This window comes from Cryptomeria japonica, chromosome 2, assembly GCF_030272615.1.
Source record: "Cryptomeria japonica chromosome 2, Sugi_1.0, whole genome shotgun sequence".
Lineage (NCBI taxonomy): Eukaryota > Viridiplantae > Streptophyta > Pinopsida > Cupressales > Cupressaceae > Cryptomeria > Cryptomeria japonica.
In genome coordinates, this window is record NC_081406.1 from 287392394 (window position 1) to 287418879 (window position 26486).

Consider the following 26486-nt stretch of genomic DNA (forward strand, 5'->3'; position numbering starts at 1 on the left):
TCCTGATTGCATTTAACAGCTTAAATCTAGGAGATTGGCTGATTTTATTGAAATTTTCTACCTCTAAAATTCAAAATCTTCTCTCTCTCTCTAGTGCATGAGTTTTACAACAATAAGCCCTACTTACACTATTCCCGTTAGACGAAGCCTTAGAATTAAGTCTTTCCAAGGTGTAATTACCGGGGAGATGGAACCTAATTTGAATGGCCTTTTTAACGAGGACATGGGCAATTCCTCTAATCCTCTTAATGATGAAGAAGCTCTCCATGAGGTTTCTGTAGAACAACTTTCGAAATTGGATAACCAATTTGATGATTTTCGACAATGGATGTCTCAAGAATACCCCGATAGTGAAGCTCTTTCATTAATTGAGGGTCTAAAACATATGGTTCAAAATGATAAGAATGGAATTGATGTTTTGCATGGTATTGCACACATTGTGGATTCGAATGTGATGCCTATGAAGAGTTGTGCTGAAACCTTAGGTTATACACAACCTCCTACTCAAGTTAATCATTCTATTCCTTTGACAACTTCTATTGCTAGTATACCTACTTTTACATCAAACATAATGACTACTTCAATACAAGACATTCCTCCTATGATCACTAGTCATGGGAGCAATCCCTCTTCTTCAATAAACCCTCTTCCTTCATTCAATCTAACTTCTTCATTCATTCCTTCAATGAGTGTTCCTATTATATCTCCACAAATGAACATGACGCAAGGGGGCAATTCATTTAACCCTTCCATTCCTCCTTGTAGTGTTCCTCCTTTCCAATCATCTCCTATGACTAACTATCATAGTGTCCCACCACCTTACTCTCTACCTTCTTTCAATAACATAACACATCCATCACAATCTAACACATCTAATATGAACTCTTCGACTGAAGTGACCATTAACAATCTTGCACAAACTGTCTCTTCTTTACAGCAACAAATTGTCTCTATGAATCAATCTAAGTTTAGTGTGCCCACATTTGATGTTGCGAGCCCACTTTCTCTTGACATTGTTCGAGCTATCCCCCCTAAACATGTTGAAATTCTGCATTTGGAGCTTTATAATGGTAAAGGTGATCCTCTAACACATGTTAAGACCTTTCAAACAATATGTACCGATTTTGCTTATGACCAAAGGTTGCTTGCGAATCTGTTTACTAGAACATTAAGAGATAAAGCCCTACAATGGTATTGCTCGTTGCCTTCTTATTCTATTACTTCTTTCGAACAACTTGCAAATGCTTTTATTCAACAATTTCAAAACAATATAAGTCCTAAAGTTACTTTGATTGATTTAATGCATTGTAAACAAGGTGTTAAAGAAAAAGTGACTGATTTCATTGGTAGATATAAGCATTTGTATGCTCAAATTTATTTTCCAGTGCCTGACAATGATATTCAAAGAATCTTTATTTCTAATTTACAAAAAGATATTAGAGAAAAACTCTTGTTTTCTGAGTTTACTTCTTTCCAACAGTTGTCCGCAACTCTTCACAATTATCAACTGACTATGAGTCAAATGGAACAAGCAAATCCTATGGCTCCGAGTGATAAGGGTGATAGTAGTCAACAACCATTTGGGAAGTTTAAACCGAATAGAGAGTCCATTAAATTCAATGAAAACATCATCAACAACAATGTGAATGCAGCATCAGGTGTGCCTCCTATTTCTAAGTTTTTCAAGAAAGAAAGAAAGTTTACTCCTTTGAATGAATCATTGCATAGTATTATGAATAAGTTATTGGAACAAAATGTGCTTACTCTTCCTCCTATAAGGAAAATAGACCCTACAAAGATTAATTCACCCTATTTTGATAACAAATCTTTTTGTCAATTTCATCATCAACCTAGGCATGATACTGAAAAATGTTTTGCTTTAAAGGGTAAAATTCAAGATTTGATTGATAATTAATACTATTTCTATTTCTGGAGTGAATGATAAAGGCAACACATCTGTAGCTCCTCCTAACCAAAATCTTAAGATTTTTACTGATCCATTACCTTCTCATACCTCTAATGCGATTGATACTATTGATTCCTCTGTCTCACCTGATGATCTTGTGTCTATGACTCCGAATGTGATTAACTTTGTAGAGCAGCAGAAAATCCCTAAAGAACCTTCCATCACCTTTGATTCTAGTGAAACTATCAGGGCACCTGATGGTCCTTTATATATAGTTGCAAAAGTCAAGAATACACCTTGCCATGGGATGCTTATTGATCCTTCTTGTATGGTTAATATCATTACTGAAGAATTTCTTTTTACTTTGCAATTGAATCAAGTGATCTATGATGAAACAAATGTGGTCGTGTAACTATTTGATGCATTTTCTTCTCCTGCACTTGGTTCTATTACATTACCTATTGAGGTCCATAACAAATCCCTTGATGTGGACTTTGCTATTATTCCATCATCCGAACAATTTCGTGTGAAGCTAGGCTATCCTTGGCTATCTTCCATGAAAGCTATTGCTTCTCCTATTCACAAGTGTTTGAAATTTCCCCATAATGGTGAAGTTGTTACTATCAATCATAGTCTCTTTAAACTAGCTAAAAGAACTTCTAGTGTTCCTATTGATTACTTTTGGCCTAAACAATTCCAATCTTTTCCTCCATGAAGTGATCATCTTTTCAAATCTTATCAAAAGTGGAAAAAAGATATGATCCTATCTCTAAGTGAACCTAGAACACCCAAACTTGACATTCCTATCATTCTTGAGAAGGAAGTTCTTCCTTTGAAAGATAAAACTAATGTCTTTCCTCAAGAAGATTCCCAAACCATCCCTATGGATGTGACTATGCCTATGACTAATAAACTTCCTAAAAGTAGACCTATCCCTCCTCGTCATGATGGACTTGGTCTCCTTCCTAAACCAAATATTCCTCCCTTATATGGAGCAGTTCCTCCTCCTTCCTCTTATGGAGAGAAGAGATTTTCCTCTTCTCCTATTGTTCAACCTAAGAGACCACAACCTAAACACCCAAGTGATAAGGATGAGAACATTCCTCCTCCTCAATCTTCTCAACTTCCTACTATGACTAGATGAAATCGTTCTGCACGTGAACGCCGACGAAAGCGTCATCTTAGAGCTCAGGTAGCTGCTTCTCAAACTTTGCAATCCCCAAAAACACCTTCAACTAATATTATTCCATTTTCTCCTCAGCCGACGATTGAGCCGAAATCTCCTAAACATAAGATGCATGATGGTCTTGATCCTGTGCGAGTTAAAGATCCTATTTTTATAAATCTTGATGATGACATAGATGAAAATTTTATTCATGATGAAAATGTTACTCCTGTTCATTCTGATAGTGAATATGAATATGTTGATAACCATTTATCTAACGCATTTTCTAAAGCACTTATCCTAGCTCCTAGACAAGAACAACGTGGCTCGGAACATGAACATAGCCCTTGTTTGGATCTTGTGATAGCTCCATCTGTTGTGTTGGATGTTCCTCCTCTAGCGTGTTTCCTACCTTCCCGAAATATTGATCAGCAAGATCGGGGGGTAGATGACGTGCTAGACTAGTTCATTAGCATAGCAGACTCTCTCCTCCTCTCTTTTGTTACTTCTTCTATGTGTTATTCTCATTCTTCTATTTGTTGTCCTTAGTGTTCTCTACTTGAGGACGATGCAAAACATTGAGATCTCTTTTGGTCTCTCTCATGTTGACTCAAAAGACACATGTGTTCCCTTCTTCTAGGTGACCTTCCTTGATTGGGGAATGAAGAACAATTATGCATACATACATATGATATACATGAATTATCATACAGCATATTGACCCCGAGGAAAGCGAAGTCACCTTGTGCTTTGTGTTTTGTGTCTATTATCCTTTGGCTTATCTCACACTTGGGGACTAAATCCTTGTGATAATGTGCTCCTTTCTCATTTCTTATATGTATCACTACCTTAAAGAAATCACCCCCGGTGAGGCGTGTGCGATCGCTTCAACGTAGGGGGGCATACATCCCATTCATATCTTTTCAAGATACTTGAAAATTTCTTGACAAATTTAGCTTTACCTTGAAAATTTTTGATATCTTTCTTGCATGACTCATAGTGAGGGAACCTTACTACTAACAGTCATGGTTCTCCCTTGTGATCTTCCCTTTTACTTTGTCAATCAAAGTCGTAAGATCCTTAGTCCACTGGGGGCTTGGTGTATCTTGCCTCCTTGACGTGGTGAAAGTTTTTCAATGTTGTTTCCTTGTACTTTACCGGAAGTATGAGAGAACGCTTATACTCCCGCTAAAGTGGGGGCTAAATGTAGCATCCTAAAATTGTGATACTTGCAATTTCGACTGTATTTGGGTCTTCATGATGGCGGCGCAAAACGGAACCTGAATGGAGACCCCGAAACTTGTTCATGACATCAAAAACTGCATTTTTCAGCACCCTGGTCTGATCCTCCTTGCACCCTGCTGTCCCTGGAGGTGGGACCATGGCGCCCAGTGCCTTGGTCCTTCAGGACTAGGGCGCCCAGTGCCCTGGTCCCCCAAGACCATGGCGCCCAGCGCCCTGGTCCCTGGCCCTATTTTGGGCCCCGTCTCTTATGGGGCTTCGGGTCTTTAAGTTTGCAAATTGGAAAATAATGTTTCCTGGTCGGCCTAAGGTCAGGAAAATCAGTCTATCAACCCTAATTGACAAGTATATAAACTACATTTCCTCTCCCATTTTGGTAGAGGGAAAAAAGGCAGAAACGATATTCAAACATTCAAGCATTCAAGCATTCAAGTATTCAAGCATTTCTTCAAGCAATTGATCATTCTAAGTCTCTATTCAAGGCTAAGTGTTGCATTCAAGACAAGGATTCAACCATTGAAGAGGAGATCACATACAACATACAACATACTACATACATTACACCTTCGCATGTAAGAATACAAACATTCTTACAACAAGGTATCAGTACTTGTTTACATTACAAACATTTACATTTACAGCATTCTCATTTCTTGGTTAATTCCAAAACTGGGGTTTGACCTAAAGGCAAACCCCTCATCCCTAACCCCCTAATCATCCTCTCTTTTCTATGTGTATCTTGTAGGTACGCGGGTATAATTGAAGATCTAGAATCCTTGTGCAGAGATGAACAGATCCCCCTTCATTTCGCGGATTTTTCGGAGGACCGTGTGCACGCCGGGCGCCATCGTCCCGTCAACTTTCGGTCAAATTTGTAGAACAGCACCATCTCGACATTTTACTTCTAATTCCAGGTTTGCACCTTCATCCCATATCCCTATCTCTATTTATAAGTGAATCTTTCCTACTTTACATGCATTCCTAGTTAAATCATTTTATCTACATTCTTTACAAAAGAGGGTATCCTTGATGTCTTAACCCTTGAAACTCATATAGAATCCAATCTTGCATTGGGTGGGATTGGATCTTGTGGGTTTCAACCCCTCTTTTGAATGTAAAGTCTCTCCTAAGTGAAAACCATCAACCCTAGTGACTCTCCCTTCTCTCTCCTTGGAGTTGGGGAGTGGAGAACAACTAGGGTTCGATTTTTCCGCTTTACAGATCTATCTGATAGTCCCATGATTTTCTGATCTGTTAATGCGCTCAAAAGTGCTTCTCTTGCTTTGCAATCATTTTCCTCATCTTTAGTCAAGCTAGGTGGATTAAGCTGACTTTGAGTAGATGTAGTATAGCCATTCTTTGTAACATCCCAAATGTCTTTTCTAATGTAATTTAGATGTGTCTCCATTCTTATCTTCCAAATGCCATAGTTGGTTCCATCAAGTTTAGGACTATCCTTCCTGAAATAGTTAGTAGACATTGGATCTCCTCAAGCTGTTAAACTTCTTCAAAAGAGGACTAGGCTCTGATACCAATTGTTAGGTCCCAAAGACAACTAAGAGGGGGGGTGAATCAATTGTCAAATAAATTTAAACCAAAAACAACTTAATCAACTTTCTGCTTAATACCGATGAAATATTCTTTTATACTGGTGGACAGTTTTATCAGATAATTTGCAATACTGGTAAATTATAATGCATGAAACAAAAAGACAAAGTCATCCACAACACATAACACCAATATTTGTACATGGAAACCCTATAAGGGGAAAAACCACGGTGGGAAACCTTACCCATAATCATATGATACTACTGCAGATAGTAAGTGTATACAAATGGGGTCTGCACATGTAGAAAATCCAAGCGCCTAGAGCTCACTGCTCAAACACAAAATAGGAGTCACACTGACTACAATTGGATGGTTAAATCTAATAAGGATGTACTGCTCAAAATAACATCTTCATATGTTGGATTCAATACCACTATAGTTATGATATGCTTTCACAAAACCTTCCTTCACCTTCAGATGATGTTTGCGTATATAACACTACTTATTCTCACATATACCTTCACACAAATCTTCTTCGCATTCCTTATTTGATCTTACAAATAAGATCTTACATTTATATCATAACCTAAGACCAATTTTAGTAGGTCGGCTATACAAGATATTACAATAAAATTATTTTACAAATAAATTAATGCCCGATGCAATAACCGATTCAACATGTCAACTTAATGTATTTACAACAACAACAAGTCATCTCCATAGCGTTCCATGCTGATCTGGAAAAGATAAACCTACTGGTGTATAACCTGGACCTATTTGTCGGTAACAACAAATATGCAAATACGAATATACCAATAAACAAAACTCCAAGACAAGGTGTCCACATGATGTCTTCAATATAACCAAGTGTTTTCCATGCCCTTCCAAGTGTCTGTGATCATTATATCCTACTAGTGTACCAGATACCGGTGACTATGCATAAGTCACTTGTTTGTCGGTGAATGTTGTTGATTCTCCAAAGTGCCAGAGTTGATAAGTGTTTAGTAGATGTTGACATCAATGACAAAACTATACCAAAATACCAACAATCTCCCCTTTTGGCATTGATGGCAACACAAGATGGAAAAACCATCAAAGTGCCAAAACATAAATGCTAAATACCAAAAGACAACATCCTCCCAAAGTAATCAAACTCTCCCCCTAAGAGTAACATGTGTTTCCTTGTGTTTTTCCATACCAATCTCTCCCCCTTTGACATCAAATGCCAAGGTTATTACCAAAACAAGTTCATATACAAAATACCAATCAATTTAGTATACCAACTACTCCCCTTGAGAAGTAGCTTCCTCATCAAAGCCGAAGTAAAAGATTTCTCTATTAATTCTGTCGGTTGGTGATAAATATCAACTTCCTATGTCTCTACCAGTGGGGGTATGACCCCATGCTGGTCTTTAAGATATTCAAAAGTCTCCTTAGGCAGAGGTTTAGTGAAGATATCTGCAATCTGCTCTTTAGTATTCACATAAACTAGTTTTTTTAGAATGTAGTACCACATTCTTAGATATATCAATTGTTGTAGTGTTATCACAATAGATAGTTATAGGTTCCTTGCATTTTACCTTAATGTCTTTCAACATTTGTTGAAGCCATAGTACCTACATACAATTAGTTTCTACTGCAACATATTCTGATTATGTTATTGATAAAGATGTACAACTTTGTTTCTTAATCAACTAAGAAACTAGTTTGCTTCCAAGAAAGAATGCTATGTCCATGGTTCTTTTTCTATCATCCACATCTCCTACCCAATTTGCATCTATGTATGCATATAATTCAAAATTTTCATCTCTAGGATACCTTAATCCAAGATTTGTAGTGCCTTGTAAGTATCGAAAAATCCTTTTTACTGCTGATTCATGATTTTCTTTGGGATTACTCTGAAATCTTGAAAAAATACATACTACATTCATGATATCTGGTCTGGTGTGTGTCAAATATAGTAAACCTCCTAATAGATTTGTATCTAGTTGGATTAACAGGTGTAGATTCATCCCTTAGTGATAGTTTGTCATTTTTAGTCATAGGTGTGCTTACTGGTTTAGAGTTGTCCATCTCAAATTTATTTAGTAACTCCTTTAAGTACTTGGATTGACTCAAGAATATACCTTTATCAGTTTGTGAAATCTGCAATCCTAAAAATAATTTTATTTGTCCCATCATAGACATTTCAAATTCTTCCTGCATTTCAATAGAAAATTCTTTATAACCAAGATGTCATCATTAGTCACTTTATAATATAAGTTGTTGTCAACATTACCTTTAGAAAAACCAATCTTCAAAAGATACTTATCCAATCTTGCATACCAAGCTCTTGGAGCTTGCTTCAATCCATACAAAGCTTTCCTTAACCTGCAAACCATATCTTTGTTATCTGTCAAAGAAAATCCATTAGGTTGTTCAATGTAAACTTCTTCTTCAAGATCTCCATTCAAAAATGCACATTTAATATCCATTCAATATAATTTGTAGTTCTTGTGTGCTACAAAAGCCAAAAATAATCTGACTACCTCAATTCTGGCTACCGGTGCAAAGGTCTTATTGTAATCAATTCATTCTTTCTAAGAATATCCCTTACACACTAGTCTTTCTTTATTTCTGATAACCTTACCATTCTCATTAAGTTTGTTTCTGAATACCCATTTGGTTCCAATTACATTTTTATCTTTAGGCCGGGGAACTAATGTCCAAGTGTTATTATTCTCAATTTGTTCTAACTCTTCTTCCATACCTTTAATCCAATATTTATCTTCATATGCCTCATTAACTAGTGATGGTTCAATTTGAGAAATAAGACGCAACTCTTCATTTGCCAATCTTCCTCTTGTCATAACTCCTTTGTACTTATTTCCAATTATCTAATCTTTAGAATGATTCAGTATTACATACCGGGGTGTCTTTGTTTGTTGTTGTTGCTCAGTTATTGTGGAATTTTTAGATGATACTGGTGTAACTAGATTTTCATTCTGTACAGGTGGATTCAGTGTAGGTTCATTTGTTAGAATTTATGTTGCTGGTTTAGAATCTATATACCTTGAAGTTCCACTGAATTGTTCATCAATCTTCACATTTGTACTTTCAACAATTTTCTGCAATCTTTTGTTAAAACATCTATATGCTTTACTCTTAGATGAATAACCAAGAAATATTCCTTCATCACTTCTAGGATCAAATTTTCCAATGTACTCATCTCTTCTAATATAGCATTTATTTCCAAATATTCTGAAATATTTAAGAGTAGGAGTAATACCAAACCATAGTTCATGAGGGGTCTTACCGGTTTCACCTTTGATGTGAACTTTGTTGAATGTATAGACCGCTGTACTTACTACCTCTTTCCAATATATATGTGGTCGGTTTGCTTCTGATAACATACTTCTTGCTGCATCCAAGATAGTTCTATTTTTCCTTTCAACAACTCCATTCTATTGTGGTGTCCAAGGTGCTGATAGCTATCTTTTGATTCCATTTACTTCACAGAATGCATTAAATTCCTTAGATGTGAATTCTGCTCCTTGATCTGATCTTAGACATTTGATTTTCTTACATGTTTCATTTTCTACCATTGCTTTGAATAGTTTGAACTTTCCAAGTGCTTATGATTTTTCTCTGAGAAAAGTAACCCAACACATTCTAGAATAGTCATCAATGATTAGGATGAAATATCTATCACATTGTAAGCTTTTAGTTCGAGCTGGACCACATAAATCAGTATGAAATAAATCAAGAGCATTATTGGATTTTTCTGGAATACTTTTGAAACTAGCTCTAACTTGTTTTCCAAATTGACATTCCTTACATGTTGTATTGTGAGGTTTGACAATTTTAGATAAATCTCTAACTACCTTAGTAGTACTGATTTTCACCATGCAATCAAAGTTTACATGACAGAGTCTCTTATGCCATAGCCAACTTTCATCAATATGTGCAATCAAACATGTCTTTTCACTATTATTCAAATGAAAGATATTACCTCTAGTCTAATTATCGGTTGCAACTTCCAAACCAGTTCTATTCATGATTTTGCATTTTCCATTTTTGAATTGTAACTAAAATCCTTTCTCAACTAGTTGACCAACACTCAAAAGATTATGCTTTAAACCTTCAACATAGTAAACATTTTTAGTGTTATGCTTACTATGAAGACATATTGTACCATTACCTTTGATCAAACAAGCTTTGTCATCTCCAAATCTCACTAAGCCTCCATTGTATTCTTGAAAGTTCAAGAATTTACCTTTATCTCCTATCATATGATGTGAGCATCCTAAATCAATGATCCACTCATCCTTTACTTCAATTTTAGCTACCAAGGCCTTCTCTACTGGTTGGATTGTAGGTGTCAGTTAATCTTCTGTTATAACAATGAAAACGCATCCATTGTCTGTTGGATCCTCATCAGAATCACCAGTCACTCCTTCATCAGCAAGATAACAAGATTTGTCTTTATTCTTCTTAAATCTATATCTCTGATATTCAGGGTTAGGCTTGTATGTTCTTCTAGCTTCTTCTCTTAGTCTAGCATGTCTATCAGGGCATCTTGAATCCATATGACCAATCTTATTATAGTTAAAACATTTAAAGGGTGCTTTACCTTCATACTTACTTCCAACTAGACCTTTAGGCATTTTCCTTGTAAATAGTGCTTCAAGTTCTTCAATTTCTTTCCTGCTTTCTTCAAGTTCTCTTGCATAAAAGGCTTTCCAATCATATTTGTCAAATGATTATGTAGATGATGTTGATGCTTTAAAGGCTAAATCTATCTTTATAGTAGCAACAAGACCAAATTCCTCAATTTCAAAGGCTGAAAGTTTTCCAATCAATGTATCTCTAGTTACTGATGTATTAGGCATTGTTCTTAACTCATTTATAGCAGTTAAGTTCATTTTTTATGCTGGTGGTAATACTCTTAAAACTTTTGAAACAATTTCATCCTCACTTAAGGTTCCTCCATAACATTTAATACCCAAAACAATTTCGTTAACTCTTTCCATAAAAGTATAAATCCTTTCATCTTCTTCCATTTTTCAGATTTTCATACTTGACCCGGAAGGTTTCAAGTTTTGCAATTTTGATTGTGGAATCTCCTTCATTCAGTGTTTCCAAATGATGCCAAATAGATTTAGCAGTTGATCTGTCTAATAGTCCCATGATTTGTTGATTTGTTAATGTGCTCAAAAGTGCTTCTCTTGCTTTGCAATCATTTTCCTCATCTTTAGTCAAGTTAGGTGGATTAGACTGACTTTGAGTAGGAGCAGTATAGCCATTCTTTGTAACATCCCACATGTCTTTTCCAATGCAATTTAGATGTGTCTCCATTCTGATCTTCCATATGCCATGGCTGGTTCCATCAAGTTTAGGACTGTCCTTCCTGAAATAGTTAGTAGACATTGGATCTCCTCAAGCTGTTAAACTTTTGCAAAAGAGGACTAGGCTCTGATACTAATTGTTAGGTCCTAGAGATAATTGAGAGGGAGGGGGTGAATAAATTGTCAAATAAATTTAAACCAAAACAACTTAATCAACTTTCTACTTAATACAGGTGAAATAGTCTTTTATACCAATGGATAGTTTTATCAGATAATTTGCAATACTGTTAAATATTAATGCATGAAACAAAAAGACAAACTCATCCACAACACATAACACCAATATTTGTACGTGGAAACCCTATAAGGGAAAAAACCACGGTGGGAAACCTTACCCATAATCAGATGATACTATTGTAGATAGTAAGTGTATACAAATGGGGTCTACACATGCAGAAAGGCCAAGCGCCTAGAGCTCACTGCTCAAACATAAAATAGGAGTCACACTAACTACAATTGGAAGGTTAAATCCAATAAGGATGTACTACTCAAAATAGCATCTTCATATGCTAGATTCAGTACTGGTGTAGTTCTGATATGCTTTCACAAAAGCTTCCTTCACCTTCAAATGATGTCTGTGTGTATAGTACTACTTATTCTCGCATATACCTTCACACAAATCTTCTTTGCATTCCTTATTTGATCTTACAAATAAGATCTTACATTTATATCATAACCTCAGACCAATTTTAGTAGGTCGGCTCTACAAGATATTACAATAAAATCATTTTACAAATAAATTAATGCCAGATGCAATAACTGATTCAACATGTTGGATTAATGTATTTACAACAACAATAAGTCATCTCCATAGCATGCCATGCTGATCTGGAAAAGATAAACCTGCTGGTGTATAACTTGGACCTATTTGCTGGTAACAGAAAATATGCAAATACAAATATACCAATAAACAAAACTCCAAGACAAGGTGTCCACATGATGTCTTCGACATAACCAAGTGTTTTCCATGCCCTTCCAAGTGCCAATGATCATTATATCCTACTAGTGTACAAGATACCGGTGACTATGAATAAGTCACTTGTTTGCCAGTGAATGTTGTTGATTCTCCAAAGTGCCAGAGTTGATAAGTGTTTAGTAGGTGTTGACATCAATGACAAAACCATACCAAAATACCAACAATTAGAACAAATGTGATGCATTTATCACAAATGTGTATCAATATATACTTATGTGAATTTAACCATCACATACACATTGCTCAAGACTTATATGACACATAATAATGAATGCATAAAACTTAGAATGGATTCACATAATTTAACACAAATGCGAGGAAATCAATATATGAATGCGCATCCCTTAAAAAAAATTGCTTAGGAAATTTTTTTAAAAACTGGATAGAAAAAGGGTTAAAATGGGCAAAATTTTCAAATACATACCATGCATCTAGTCTCAACTAGTTTCTGATATGGGCGCACTCTCTCTGACAAGTGTAACCATGCTCTATAACCAATTATAGCTCTCAAAAGAATGCAAGAAAGCTCGAAACTCACACAAAACTAAAATAAAAGCTAATCAGAAAATGAATCGGTCAAATTTCTATTTATAGCTCAAAATTAGGGGTTTTCTCGCTCTGATAGCCTTGGTTCCCCTGAACTTCAATGCACTTGTAGGATAGTCAAATAGACTCAATATCACACAAAACTTGACAAGATTTTCACTAGTATGGTATCATTAAATTGGTCTGAATTTCATAATTTTTTGACCACTTTTCTAAGGGGGCATATTTCTACTCAAAGCATCACTGGGGTAGAAATTTTGCATTTTCTTTGAAACAAATTCATTCAAACATTGTCTCAAAGAGGGTCAAATGTAGACAGGTACAAATGTCTCATTAATCTACACTAATTATTCCTCTTGTTAATTAAATAATTATTTAATAATTTAATTAAACTAATTAAATTATTCTAAATCACACCCTAATCATTATTCTTCACATTGTTAACTATCCAATTTCTATGTCTTCATTAATTAACCTTTCAACTCTTTCTCAAATAATAATTAAATATCAATTATTTAATTAATTATGATTGAATTATTTAATTAAATAATCTTTATTATTTAATTAATTATATTTCTAATGATTAAATAATTTCATTTAAATTATTTAATTGATTTATTCATTCTCCAAATCCCCAAATTTGGATTTTAATTAATTTCATCTAAATTTATCTTTTCAAATTCAAATTTCACCAAATTCCAATTTCATTAAATTCCAAGTTAATGTGCATTTTAATTTCATCATTCAAAAATAAAAATTCTAATTCAAATCAAAATGAAATTGAATTTCAATTTAAAATTCCTACAACACATGTTGAAAATCATGACTGATTGATCAAATTACTTAACTAACCAATTAACTTAGTTAACTCTTGAATCTTCGCTAATAACTCTCAATCACCTTTTTCTAACAAGTCAATCAATTCAGTCTTCTCCCTAGTCAATTTAGTTAACTAGCTAATCTATCTAGTTATCAATCCAATCAATTGAGTTATCTCTCCAATTTATCCACTTAACAGATCAATCAAATGAAGTTAACTAATTATAAAACTAGTTTAATTGTCAATCAACACTTGAGTTCCATTTGTCATCCCTTTCTCTCCAAAAATCTATAAAAGAAAATATCATTTCTTCATTTCAATAAATCACAATCTTTAAAATTATTGTGTCTAATCTATGTAGGAATCCCAATGCAATATCTGAGAGCCAGTCACAACACAATATTGGAGAAGGACAATGGAAGACATGATGCAAAATATGGAGCTTTTAATTGTTTATTTTGTATCTATTTCATTGATTTATGTTTAGGATTTTCTTAATTAGTTAATGAATTCATGATTTCACTTTTACCCTAATTAGTTTTGATTTTCCTAATGATTTTAAGCATGAAAACAAATATCATCAGTTTTATGCTTACCATCAACCAAGATACTTCCTATTCCACAAGTTGCTAATCCACCCTCATACTTCTTGAGACTGATGAATTTCATTGATCTACCCTTGTTCCTTCTCTATCTGACTCCTATAGAGGAGGATTCATGTCCTTTTGAGGGGGGAATTATTCTTGTGACATTGGATTAGGTTTGGCTCCTTTTCTCTTTTCTTCCTCTTTTGTAGGTCCTATTGAGTTGGTCATGTTCCCTATGGAGGTGGTGACATGCCATGTGTAAGAGGTAGGAAGATACACTATGGTGGTTGATCTTATCTTTGGCTGCTTATGTATGTAGAAGATTCATTGGTGACCTCTCATTTTGGTGGGTTCTTCCTCTATTTCTCCTATTGAAGTGGGATCCTCTTCTATTGAGGTGGAGAGTAATTTTTTAGGAGAGGTAGATTTTTGTCCTTTAGAGGCTTTTGCTTCATTGTGCTACCTAGCTTTAAGAGTCAATGTGCATCCCTTTGTTGATGTTTTAGGAGGCTATGAAAACCCAATGCTCCTCTTCTTGTTCTTGGTTTCTTGGGACCTTCAATTCCTTCCAGTTAGTTTTTTATGAATTTTCTTTATTTTCACTCCAAGTTAAGGTTATGTGATCCTTTCTAAAACCCACTATTACGATTAAGGGATCCTAGAAAAACCCTTTGGAGGTTATGAGAGCCTTGTTAAAATTGATTTTCAAGGTTAAGGGATCTTAAAAAAATCCTTCATTCTTGTTTATCTGAGCAATTTCTTCTAATGGCTTCAACCTTCTTTTTTATCGCTAATTCTTTCATGATTAGTTTGGGTTGTATGGTTGTGGGTTGGTTGTTGGATGCATATCTAATATTTTTTTGTAGTATTCTATTAGTGGGTTCTGTTGACACTAGATTCTCATTGATGTTAACAATTGAGAATATGTAGTTATAGGGAGTATTAGTCATAGTTATCAATAACACGTAGGTTATCACTAACTACAAAACTACAAAAATGTGAATTCAAATGTCAATAACACGATAAGTTAGTTGTGTTGGTATATGAGGATGTCAATAACATGATGGTTAACCTCAACGTGGTAGTCACTAAAATGTGACTGCAGATGTCAATAACACGATGGGTTAGTCACACTAGTCTACAACGATGTCAGTAACACGATGGTTATGTGACCCTTGCTATCCCGCAACATGAACGGTTGAAGGTAGTGGTCATGCAGGATAACGATGTAGTGTGACGGATGAAGTCAATAACATGCATGTTATGTTGTCTAACTTATCCTACAACATGCTATTCGCATATAGAAAACCTTGAGGGATAAAAATAAGAAAAGGAAAACAAGGCATCCTCTTATCCCATGGTGTCAAAAGTGACAAACAAACATCTCACGGGAAAAAAAACTAAATGGAAGTTGGTGGATTCCCTTATCCCGCATAGGCTAAGGTGCACTTCAAATGTTCTATGGGCTAACAAATGAAAGAATGTCATGGAGAAGTCTTATCCTATATGGATAAGAGTATAGAGGAAAAGGAAAGGTTTCATTATCTCGCACATCTCCATGAGGATAAAGAAAGGGTTGTGGGCCAAGAAGTTGCTTGTTAGGGCATAAGACAAGTCTTATCTTGCATGACTAAGAAGGGATGAGAAGAGACTCATGGGATAAGGAAAAGGTGAAGATAAAGGAACAAAACCTTATACAGCATAGGTTAGGAGGTGCTCAGAATGTTGTACGGACTAGCGCAAAAGAAGAATATGCTTGACAAAGGAAGACAAAAACTTATCTTAAGTAGGTGAAAAGACCATGAAAATGAGGTGTGGGCTAACAAAGAAGGAGGAAGGCTTATTGAAGCTTATCCTGTGAGGCGTATAATACAAATATCAGTCACATTATGAAGTTCAAAGGATTTGAGCAGCTCAATAGTCCACCTAAATGTTGACCAAGATTGACTTGAAAATGTGGCATGTACGGAGTGAATCAAAGGACACTTGTTGGAAAGATGAAAGGGTGTTTTGCCAACATATTTGAAGGTTGTGATTGACCTTGGGATCATGTCTGCAAGACAATAGTCTCAGAGTTTCATGTGGTAATTGACCATGGTTGACCAAGTGATTTAGATGATACATTTGCAAGGCAATAGATTCAGTAATCCACATGGCGGTCAACCAAGTATGACCAAAAATATTGAATGACAAATTTTACGCCACAAATGCATGCCAATAGATGTAGTGGCTTATGTGGTAGCTGACTGAAATTGACCAAGTGATGTGAATGCAATAAGTGAAGACAAGTGGCCCCTAAGTGCTGATAATGAAATCTGATATGCACAGGTCGGTGCTTGCAAAGATCTTAATGAGGTAGTTATCAATCTCCTTATAGAATATTGATAGAGGATGAAAGACACATTAATGGAGAACCTGATGTAGTCTTTTAATGGGATCAAGATGATCAATAGTGGTTGGATCAGAACTACTGGATAGATCAAGTTTGCTAAAAATGGCAACCTCGTGCAGAAGGTAAATAATATAGAGACAAAGAATAAAATCTTGTTGATAAGAGAGCTGATAGTAGGTAGATGTAAATAGATGTGATTTGTCATTCTTGGCAAGTATGGTTGAAGAGATAGAGATAAAGATAGAAATGAATATGTCTTCACAATTTGATATATATGTTGTTGTGTGAAGTGTTTGATGTGTAATTGACAGAGGTAGAGGGAACATATATAGTGTGTAGAAGACAGGTGTAGTGAAAAATAGAATGTGTGGCTACCGAGAGTAGAGGGTATTGTTGCAAAGAGAAAAATAGAGTAAGAATATGATATTTTGAAGTGTAATATTGTAGTAAAGAGAACATAACAAGAGAAAGGAGGAAAAATAGAGAAAAATTTCAATAGGCAGATAAAGTCATTCTCATGACAAATTTGTAAGTGTTACAGAACTCATTTCTAACAAGGCTTTATCATTTGTATTGAAAAATTGATCAACCATTGTAAATATCTGATTGGGTGTTTAGAGCATGGGTAGGTGCTCTCTTGAGTTGGTTCTCCTTGGGTTGGTGCCCTAAACATTCTAATCCATTATTCATTGTGAGGTTGTATTGGAGTAGTAGACTTCAATAGCTATTCTCACCGAGGTTTTTCCCACATTGGGTTTTCCTTGTACATCTAGTGTTATGTGATGTGTTCTTGTGTGTGTGTGTTCTCAATTAATTTGCATTAGTAGTATTTGCACATACAATTAATTTTTTTTTAAATACACTGATTCACCCTCCCTCTCAGTATCCATTTGTGTTATTTAGGTTCTGAATCCCTATAAACTCCAAGGGTTTTAGGTTCCTTTAAAATTTGTTGTACAAGGTTTTGGATCCCCCTCAGAACCTTCTTTTCCCTTAATAAAAAACTACAACTAAGGTTCAAGGGTGTGACTCATCATGAAACTTATCCAAATAACACATCTAGTTTGAAGTGTCCTCAAAATGACTTTATAAAGATTCAACCAAAATTTAATGTAAAAATGCCTAATAATTGAACCAAAAAATATCATTTATTGTTAGTAAAATACCATTTTTCTACTAAAAATATAACTTATATGAAACATAAATGTACTAAATACCTATATTTGACTACAAATGTTTCTCATCTCTAACTTTTATATCTAACACAAATAAAAAAATAGTTAAAAACAAAAAAAAATGTTGTTATAAAAGGAACACATTATTATATAAAATACAACTTATATCCAACATACACTACAACTCTTTTATGATCCAACTTTCTCTTACTATAAATGTTGGCATTGTGTTGTCATTGATGTCAACTGCTATAGGATGGCTACCAACTTAAGAGATGTATGTGCAACACTACCATTGTTGCATACAAGATGTGATGTCTTTGACATCACCTAGTGTTGTAGGTCACTGGTAAGGGAGATAATGTCATTCAGTACAATGACCACTAGAGTCACCATTAATAAATTTAGTGTTTGACTTGTGTGGAAGAGATGGACAGGAGACTAGTATGATATAACAACCGGTAAATGATGACATCTTCAAGATGGCAACATGCTTGGAGGTTGATTATGATGAAGAAGGAGAATGTTACCGAAATCAATTCAATAGTGGAGGAGAAGGATGTACAGGTCACTAATATGTTGTGTTGATGAAAAGCAATAGGACTTCCACCAGATGAAGATGCGGTCACCATTTGATGAGATGAATGATAGTTAATGTGCCTCAAGTAGATCATATGTGGTTGTTTGAAGGTATGCTTCTCAAATGGGGATGCCATATTGGTGCATTGCAGGATGTAGATGACAAGGATCTACTCCCATCAGTAAGTGGAACTTATCTCCTAGTATGCATGGAAGGCATCATAGTCCACCGAGATAAGAGAGGAGTAGAAGGAAGGTTATTGAAGGATCACACCATATGAATAGGTAAAACACTAAGATGCCTCAGGTAAATGAAATAGGGGATGTGTACCAGATCAACCTAGAAGAAATGATGAGTTGCCAGGATAGAGGAAGAGTAAAGAAGTGATGAGTTTGTCACCTTGACAAACTGACTGAGATGATGTCTAGGTTGATGATGGAGAAAGGAACAACAACAGCTGTAGATAGAGAGTACAACCGATATGCAGATGCCTTAGAAGAAAAAAGCTAAAGATTGGTGGCATGGTATCATAAAGGGTGCCTACCGGTAAGTATGAGAACTTGTAAGGGAGAAAAGAGGTTGAGCATTGTGTCCCTACCTGATGAAGATGAGCATGTTATGGATAGGAATATTTGGTGACTGGTTAAGGAGTTTTACTGGTAGAATAGAAAAGTACAGACATGAAGGAAACTGACAAATGTGCTCCACTAGAAGAGAAGCCAAGTGCCAGGTAATGGTAGATCGGCTAGGGTATAAATGACATGGTTAGAGAAACAATAGATGAACCTGGTAATGGATTTGGTCAATGAACCTATCCAAACCAACATAAAGGTCTTTATTGAGATGGAAATTGACATAGATGCCATGTGGTGTTGAGGTGGCATGCATGCATAGGTCAGCACGTTGAGTCGGTGAAGTGTCAAGCAATGAGGTAGATGGTGATAGTTCAAAATCTAGGTCAATAGTGTGTTTCATGGGTCGAGGAATAGACAAGTGCAGCTCAAAACTGATCAGAGGTGAGAGATCTTATTGGATGACTTCATGATCAAAGCTGAGTATCTAGGTGTTAATCAGGATAGGTGAATCTATCTGCTTGATCGCTTCATAGGTATTTGACATGTGTAGACCAAAGATGAACCTTTGTTTTCTAAACTTAGAAAATGTCTATTGTAAGTCACATGATTGGTGGGTTTGATTGATGTGTTGTTGTTCATTGATAAAGGAAATCATATTAGATGAGATATGATTGGATTTGATTTGCCTTAGGGTCATTGAAGAAACCCTAACCGCTTGTAATTTGAATTGGATTTTGGTAGGAAAATCAATCTATAAGTATACAAGCCAAAATTGAGTTAGGTTGCTACTGCATGAGAGGGTATTGTTGTTGAATGAGAGAGTGTTGCTACATGTGAGAATAAATCAGTTAAGTGCTCAATGGGTATCAAAGGAGAGATTGAGTGTGAGAGAGAGAGTGCAGGGCTGGAGAGTTCAACTAGCAACAATGAGATAACTGGTAGTGACCAAACCGGTAGTGAAGAATTGTAGAATATTGCAGAGAAGGAAAGAAAAGAACCGAAAGAGTATAGTACTGGTAGAGAGCAGTAGTGTAGCAGAGAGAAAAATTAACAGAGAGAGAACCAACAAAGAAGAATGGATTGAACCGGTGAAGGTACAACAAAGAGTAAGTTGCATCAGGAGATTGTGTCATAGCTTAGAGGTGAGCAGAGAACCAACATAGAATTAGAGAGGAGAGAACCGGTAGAGATATTTGTAGAAGAGTTACAAAATCTATTTGTATGAAGACTATTACTTGTGTAAATGATTGTTTATTGCAGACCACTAAGTTGTAGCTCATCAATGTAGGGGTTGGTGCTCCTTGGGTTGGTTCCCTAAATCATGGGTTGGTGCTCCTTGGTTTGGTGCCCTAAACATTGTAATCAAATATTCATTGTGAGGCTGGATTGGAGTAGTAGACTCCAACAACATTTCTCACCGAGGTTTTTCCCATCTAGGTTTTTCCTCATATATGTTGGTGTTATGTGATGTTACTTTCATATGTGAGTTCATTACTAATAGTCTCCTATCTAACCAGTAAGTATTCTTTCTATTAGTTCAATTAATCAGTATACACACATAGGATTGTTAAGGGAAAAGTTTGATAACCACTAGTTCACCCCCTCTTAGTGGTACATTGTGTTTAACAATTGGTGTCAGAGCCTAGGTTCCCAGTTGATAATCTTTTTATAGCTTGGGTAGATTTTGTCTGAGGACACAATGGTTTGTTTAGTGTCAATCCCAACTCTGGTATTTGATAGCTCAAATTATTCCATCTGGTGTTGTAGAATGGAAGTCTATTTATCCTCTCTAGGGTATGATGTATGGGTGTCTCTTGTAAATGGATGCCCTTGTAAAGTCAATCCTCCCACTGATTCTGATGCAGAAAGAAGAAACTAGTGCAATGATGTAGCTATGAAGGCTATACTCTAAATGAACCTAAACAACTTAGAAGATGATATCTACTCACAAGTGAACATATGCAGATCAGAAAAAAATGGGATAGATTGAAGAAGCTCTATGGAAATGAGCCCACCACTATAGATCCAGTTTGTGAAGATAAAATGCAAAATGTATCTTGTGTATCTGTAGATGATGAAGACAGATCTGTAAGAACCCACAACAATGTTGAAGAAGGAACCCACCTCTTCATGGCTCAAGAATCAGGGGATGAAAGCCACACATCTAAGAATGATCATGCAGATCACTTCTACCGACAAGATATGTTTGGGAGTTTTAATGAAGGTAAAAAGAAGATGAGGCAAAAGTTGATCTTGAAGGAGAACTTATAAATGAACCTAAAGAACTCAGTAGAGTGATAAATGAATATAGGTCATTCAAGAATGTTGCAGTTATGGAGCAAAACTGGTTGATCAAATGCCTTGAAGTGTTTGAGAAATGCTTCTCTGAGTTAAAGACTCAACAAGGAGACACCAAGGAATGTCAATGTAAAGATATAGCATGTGAGCTAGAGGTAAAAGATAAAGAATATCAACAAATGGCTAGAAAAATAGAGATTCTCCCAACCTTGAGAAATGTGAGGATGAGCTCAAGGTGAGAATCAAGTTTGATGGTAGTAGTGATGTCTTGGACAAAATGTTGAAAAAGAAAAAGTATACCGAGGACACTGAAGGATTAGGAGTGGTTCCAGTGAATGCTCCACCAACAAGAATGTCCCCCACAATGGCATTCTATTTGTATCCTCTAATGGAGAAAATAAGGGACAACCCTTCTTAGTTAGAAATGCTCCCTAGAAGAAGGTTGATCTAACCACAACCGGTGAAGACTTACAAAAAACGATGAAGACTGATGTTACAAGAAGGAGGAAAAATACATATCACAATGGAAAAGGGAAGATGGGAGAAGACAACTTCATCAAAAGCAAGAACATGAGAAGGCAGCAAAGAAGACCTCCTACCTAAAGAAGACAAGGCAATGTTGTCGCCCACAAGACTAAGAAAGTATGGGAAAAGAAAAGATCATATGAAAGAACTGCAGAGCATGGACAATCTAGGATGCATCCCTAAAGAAGTAGAATCGAAGATACTAGACTAGTAAGATCTCTCCATGCACGGAAGAATAAGTTTAAAGTTATAAACCTTCCTTCTTTGGTTACTGCTTTGCATGTAATGGTTATGGGCATAGGGAATAAAAATATAGAAAGGGATCTAGAAGGAATAGTCTAGGATCTCATACAAATCATGCATGTGAGAAAAATGTATCAAGGAGTAGATACATGCATAATTCCTCTCTCGGTTATGCAAATAGTGTTTGTTATAACTGCAAAAGATTTGGCCATATAGAGTTTAAATATAGTAAGAAGAACTTGTAGACATATGGCGGCTAGTATGGAAACTATGCTCTACATAGAAATGGATATAGAGAATATGGAAGTTAGAGACCTACATGGAACCAAAGGAGAAATGTGTCTGTAGGATCAAGAGGTCCAATGGTTTTGGTTGCTAGTCACAAAAAACATGACCAAAAAAAGATGGTCTAATTGGTATGTTAGAAGGTTCCCCAATCATGAGATTGGCATGGATGTTGTGTGCTACTATAGAACTACTTTTGGTTATGATGTAGATTACAAAAATGGAAGAGCTTATCAGTAAAAGAATAAGACACCTACTCCCAAGAATGAAAATGGGAAGAAAAGTGAAGTCATGCAGGTATGAAGGAAGAAGCAAGAAGTTACAACCATGGACCGGCATTGTGCATTTAATGCACAGGTAATATATCCTAAGGCTTAAAGGAGATGCAAGACCTTAGGGGGATTTGTACACTTACCTTATTGTTCACCCTCTTAGTGAAGAAGGACACATGGAAGAACAAGTTGTTGTCGATATGAAATAAGGAAATGAGAAGATAAGTGTGTAGTGGTTGCCTTGGCTACATACCTATAGATGAAAGATAGATCACTATTGCATGTGTCAATGGATGAAAAATAAAAAATTGGAATTAGATGAAAAGTGACACAAAATGTTAGGAGTTACAGGAAGGTGCTCCAATAGTGATGATGGACTAGTACAAGAAATCAGTTTGTTCAGGATGTTACCAGTATGATTGTTAATAGGTACTTACAGGTTATGTAAGACAATGAGGCTAAAGATCATTGCATTAGCCTCGATAGCATGGAATGAGGATTTTATGTCTCAAGTGGTGTTGATGAAGACCTAAATGCTATGTGTTGGCCTAGTTGTTGATCTTGTATGAATGCAATGTTTTGGGCTAGCTGGTTTAATTCATGGCATGATGATGACATTGCATTTCATTGTGACCATCCAGGATCATGTCATAAGATGTGGTGGATACAATGGAGCTAGAAGATCATCAGATGATCACATTTTCATAGATCAATTGGTATAAGGTAAATATTGGAGCTCCAGTTTTGGACCTTACCAGAAATGAAGACTTGAGATGTATGACTCAGGGGGAGTTCAAAGGTTCAAAATACAAAACTAGTATGCTTGAACTTATGAGGGTAGTGACTACATTAATTGTAGATGATGAAAACTGTTATAGGAATACCTAGGAGAATTTCATGATTAAGGGTATTTCATTTCCCAATCGGTTGTATTTATAGTACAATAACACTTGATTCTAAAGAAAATTGGGATCAAACAGTAGATGATGCAGTATGACCAAAAGGTAAGTAGTATTCATTGACACATCCTTCTACAATTGAGGGCTTTAACAATTAGTATCAGTTTAGTATACACAATTGGTGTCAGTTGATGGTTGTGCCCTCCATCACAAGTGTTTTAATGGTTGGCATGATTGGTATAACTAATGCAGATGAGTTGATGATTGTACTGGTAGAGGAATGATGATAACATGATCGATTATTTGTGTTGTCATTGATGGAAACCTATGTTAATTAATGTTTGATTATGGTTATAGAAGAACTTTGATGTCTGACTTGTTGGATAAGTAATTTGGTCTATCGGATTTAGAATTTGTAAGTCTGATAGGGTTTACCAAAAAGATTGACAATTAGGACTTCAACTGATAAAAGGAAATATTTTGATGGAATAGGTAAATCGGTGAAGGTTGGAAACTTATGGTTTGAGACACAATCTTTTATGATGTATTTATGTATGTGACCAGAACTGCATCCTATGTTGATTACCATAAGGCATGTTTTGAAATTCTGATGGAGTTGTGCTAGGGTTTTAGTAGGGTTTTAGGAACGGTAATGAATTCACTCAACTGGTAATGATTTTTGATTTAATGGTCATTGGTGGTGAATCTAAATGAAGAAGATAACACAGCACAACCCATGTGAGTAAATTAAAATGTGTTTCAAATGGCACAAAAGATGGTATAATTTCTTCGGAATGTGCAATGTGCTTAGTGAAATTTTCTAAGGGTTTGACTTCAGCATAGATCAGATTTTTGTGATGGGTTATGAATAATCAATGGTTGATATGCATTGTAATTTGTTGTAAATAATCTCTATATTGATCTCTTATGATTTGTATTGTAATTTCAAGATGTAATTAGGCTTTATGGCCAGCTTAGTTGCTATGGCTATTTAGGGTGATGCAGTCGATATTTTATGTGTCAGTGGCATTAGGAGAATGAGTTAAGTTGTCCCAGAGAAGATAGCAATCTGCGAGAGTATTATAGATTGTGAAGCAAAACTGGATCTTATTTAGCAAGCTGAAAGTGCAAAGTTATAGATCATTTTTCACTTTTGTTCCCTAACAGTTACAACAACACAATTCCCTTAACTAGATAGGTCCTAATAGGCCTTTGTTATCTAAGTCCCCTAATAGGGTAGTTCACAAAAGAGTGTTTAAATCCTCTAACTAGGTTGATCCTAATAGATCATTAAGCTCCTAGCTAGAGTGATAGGAAAATCCCTTAACTGGGTGACTCCTAACAGGGTCTTCTCCTAACTAGGCATATTGTAAGATCCTAACAAGGCTAAGATCCTAATAGGGTGTACTTCAAAAGTATAAATTATTGTGGGTACCAATTCAAAGCATTTTTTTTCCCATTTGGGTGTCCACGTGAACAATCTTGGTGTGTATGTGTGGAATTTTTATTCACAATGTCTATGTTTACATGCATTATTTCTGAGACATCGGTTATGATATTTCATTTAAAGTTTATTAGAGATTACTAGTACTAATAAGAAATGAATAGACAAATAACTTGATAAGATTGCTCACATTGATTATTTGAATGATCAAATTGGTATGATTGATTAATAGATAAAGATGTTGATAATTATGAGAAATGGTTTTAGCAAATCTGATTAAAAGGCTGTTAGATCTGATTGTAGAAGTTAAGATATATGTCAAAAAGTTTCAGATCTGATTTTAGTTGGATTTGGGTTCAAAGTTTAAGTTATTGCTAATACTAATTCACCCTACCCCCCTTAGTATTAATTGGATCTTCATAAGATTAATAGTAACTTGAGAAGATGTAACAATTGGTATCAAAGGAGGAGACGCATCCACTATAAAAAAGAGGGAGAAACATTTTTGTCATTACTTGGTAGATACAAGGAGGAGTGAATCCCAGACAATTCCCTTTGCCATTGTTGTCAAAGGGGGAGAGAGATTTTTTAGTATACTACATACTACATGTGTAAGGATCCATAGATCACACAAAGGGGGAGAAAGAATATATAGTATACTGGATATCATATAGTATACTGTATACTACATGTGTGAGAATCTATAGATCACAAAAAGGGGGAGAAATAATATGTAGTATTTTAGATACTACATGTGTTGACATCAATGCCAAAGGGGGAGATTGTTGGCATTGTGTTTTCATTGATGTCAATTAGTATAGGATGGCTACCAGCATAAGAGATGTATGTGCAACACTATCATTGTTGCATATTATATGTGATATCTTTGATATCACCTAGTGTTGCAAGTCACTCATACAAAAGAGAATGTCATTTAGTACAGTGACCACTGGAGTTACCGGTACACAAGTTAGTGTTTGCCTTGTGTCAAAGAGATGGACAAGAGACCGGTATGATATAATGACTAGTAAATGATGACATCTGCAAGAAGGAAAGATGCTTGGAGGTTGATTGTGATGAAGAGGGGGAATGATATCAAAATCACATCAACATTGAAGGAGAAGGATGTACAGGTCACTAGTATGCTGTGTGGATGAGAAAGAATAGGACTCCCATTGGATGAAGATCCAATCACCATTTGATGAGATGACTGAAAATGAATATGCATCAACCAGATCACACATGTGGTTGTTTGAAGGTATGCTTGTCAAATGGGGATGCCATATTGGTGCATTATAGTATGAAGATGACAAGGATCTACTCCCACTAATAAGTGGAGCTTATCTTCTAGTATGGATGGAACACATCATAGTCCACCAAGGTAAGAGAGAAGAGTAGAAGGCAAGTGATTGAAGGCTCACACCAGATGAATAGGTGAAACACTAAGATACCTTAGGTACATGAAATCAGGTATGTATACTAGATCAACTTGGAAGACATGATGAGTTACTGGGAAAAAGGAAGAGTAAAGAAGTGACGAGTTTGTCACCTTGACAAATTGACTAAGATGATGTCCGGACTGATGATAGAAGATCATAATAGTAGCCATAGATAGAGAGTG